Here is a 3066-nt window from a genome sequence, read left to right as displayed (position 1 = left end):
AAAAGTCGGTAAGTGGTTATATACAAATATTAAATAACATTTAGTATAATTATTTTGAAGTATTTTAGTCATATTTATGGGGTCCTGTTAAGCTATGGTTTCCTAAGACAGCGGTACCGTCACAAAGCGGCCGTCACGGGACGGCGGATGACGTCATTAAAACGTTGACTACGTAAATCAATGGCGCTGGTTTCCTAGAGAGTGTTGACCGTGAACGTAACGTCGAAGCAACGGTGCCGCCATTTGCAGGACGGCCGTCACAGCGGTGCGAACTGTTTTCGAACGGTTTTTGTCGCGAAGCGGTGACCGTTTGGCTGTCAAAATGAGTGCAAACGTGGTGCGGAATGTTGAAAATGTCGAAATATTGATTAATTTTGTAAAAATCATGACGATTTATGTAATGGAAGGGCAAAGACTATTAAAAGTCGAGTTGAAACAAAGTTCGTGAAGAAATATCGGGACAACGCTTGAAATATCAGGTATGTACTAAAATGTAAATAACAATAGAATCATATAAAAATAACAGAGCAAATGTTTATAAGCTACAAGAAAAAAGCTAAGCATCTATCATAATGTTATTTTTCTAATTCAAAACATGTATTATAACATTGTTTATACGTAATAGATTCCAAGGAATCCTAACCTATTTATTGTGTCTGCAGATAATTGGTTGAATTCTATATTAAAATTTCGTAAGGTATCCAAAGTAAAATGCTTTTATTGGATTCAATTATCCTTTTATTTTTTTTATTTACAAGGGTGTAAAATGTGACGCATTTTGTCTTGTAAGGACATTATCAAACTTTTTATTAGGTTACCTTACCAAATCCTAACCTATTTTGAAGTTGACATTTTATGAAATAACACACAACATTTCAGATTAAAAGTCACATGGGTGTGATTTAAAATAAGGAGTTCTCCATGAATATTAAAGAGCCAAGAAAAATGCCTGGAACATAATCTTAACAGAGTAAGTTTGATGAATTTTAAATAAAATATGCCCTTTGAACATGAAATGAATACAACAAATTTGTCGATGGATACAAATAAGTATACCAATGTAATTCTTGTATGAACATTACTATAATATTTTTTCTGCATTAATTATTACATTTATTTATTCTAGAAAGCTACAAACACCAAAGAGTAGTCACCAACATAAACAATTTTTGTTACAACTGAGAGGGAAAACATTTTTGAGAAGGGAATACTGAATTTGCGTCGTAGGTGAATTGGTTCAGGCGAATAAATCTCACCCAAATGATAAAAGTTTCAGCTCTTTGACTTCACAAAAGAAAACAGATGGAAGAGTTGAGGAAATGTGATGTTAAAACATAGGCAGAATGGAGAATGTTACAATGTGTAAAATGCCTACTTAAACCAGCCTATGACAGAGCATAAGCCCTGTAAGTGCCTAGACTTCCATATTCCCTTCTCGAAAATGTTTTCCCTCTCTGTTGCAACAAATTTAGAACTAGATAACTTCCTAGGGAGGAAATCCAGCCTGTCTGCAAACATTGGACATACTCAAAACATTGTTTTTAATGAGTAAACTAATGGCACAGAAAAACGATTAAATGTAGACATACTTGGGACTTATTAATACATTTGTTCCAGGATTCTTATCACCGAATTCAATTAAATAATATGGTATGTAAATGAGCTCCCATTTATATTTGAGACAAGTTCAAACTAGTTTTATAGCAACTCCATAAACACCAGTAATAAGTTCTTATTTAGATACATAAGGTAGGTTGCAATAACTTTCCTGTATATTCATTGTGAATTTTATTTTCAGAATAAGTACATACTACAAAATTATTTTCACCCAAGTGCAGATCAAGATATGAGTAGTGAGAGGGTAGATACTCTCCCGATAGTACTACTAGATTTGCTGTGCGAGTCGAACTCAAATGTTTGCCAGCAGAAATTACTAGGCTTCCGAGCGATTTCTTCACTGCCTCAACATGCAAGGACAAGGGGACATTCGTCAACGACCTACGACTCAGACTCGCAGACATCAGACAAACACCAGGCATCCACCACAGTCCAAAGAAAACCTTTATCCACAAAGAACTTCTCAACACGAGCCACGTATTTATATTTACTGACTGCCACAGAAGACCATTCCAGAACGCCATACAATGTAGAATAGACGGGAGACAAGACTTTCTGAAATCTACCTTCACTATTGTGATGGAAAAATCCAATGACACCATACCCACAGCAGTACTTACTTCGGACTCACCAGATCCACCTCCAGGAAGGCAGACACTCCCCTGAAATGAACACTTCCCAGAATAATACTGATCATAAAAACAAAAATGTACTAATAAATATGAGCAAACTATTTTTACCTGGATGCAAATTATGTTTTAAATACCTCTTATGAATGTACACATTATTGTAATTCCATTTTGTATTATAATTTTATATGTATTCTTCTCCGTTTTTTAGATCATGAGAAATGTAGTTTATACTCACATAATATATTTTCTATTACATAATATTTATGTAAATTTAGGATTATAATGAAAAATCCTCAAGTATGCTATACTAAAATGATTTCGTGTTTAGCATTAGGTCTTATACTCATATATATACATATAACTCATAAAATATTAGTTCTTTATACAAATATGAACCAAACTTTTCTTCTTTAAATATCTCTTTGTAAAAAGAGATATTTAAAGAAAAAAAGACAATAAATTTAAGTTAATTTAAAAAAACATCTTAAAAAAACAATAACATATTATGGTAAAAAAAGCAATATATTATTTTTAAATGCTATTCTAAAAGTAATTCAAATAAGTTTAAAAATATAAAACCAGCAGTGAAAAAAGAAAGAATAAAAGTCTTTCAAGTGAAATGTAAAAGAGCATCAGAAATTCAAATATATTAAAATAATATTTTGTACTTTCTCCAGCCTGTCAATATAAGTAATGTATTGTGGATTCCAAATTATGGATGCAAATTCTAGGTGAGTACTTACATAGCTATAATAGAGTAATAATGAATTGATTACAATGTCTGCTTTGTAATGACAAATGTATTCTTTATGTTTGT

The 3066-nt window shown here is 32.2% G+C and overlaps 1 long non-coding RNA gene across 1 annotated transcript; it reads left to right on the top strand.

The window, feature by feature from the left end:
• The first annotated feature begins 270 nt into the window (after positions 1-270).
• On the top strand, positions 271-2444 carry LOC148281032 (uncharacterized). The gene is made up of 3 exons (XR_015822451.1): positions 271-479; positions 880-970; positions 1799-2444. It is a non-coding gene; the product is annotated as an uncharacterized LOC148281032 (long non-coding RNA).
• Positions 2445-3066: the final 622 nt, after the last annotated feature.

This window comes from Micrasema longulum, unplaced genomic scaffold, assembly GCF_059751315.1.
Source record: "Micrasema longulum isolate JH-2025_06_02 unplaced genomic scaffold, ASM5975131v1 h1tg000503l, whole genome shotgun sequence".
Lineage (NCBI taxonomy): Eukaryota > Metazoa > Arthropoda > Insecta > Trichoptera > Brachycentridae > Micrasema > Micrasema longulum.
Note: the sequence above shows the minus strand (reverse complement) of the source record. Positions and strands in the feature narration are given on the sequence as shown.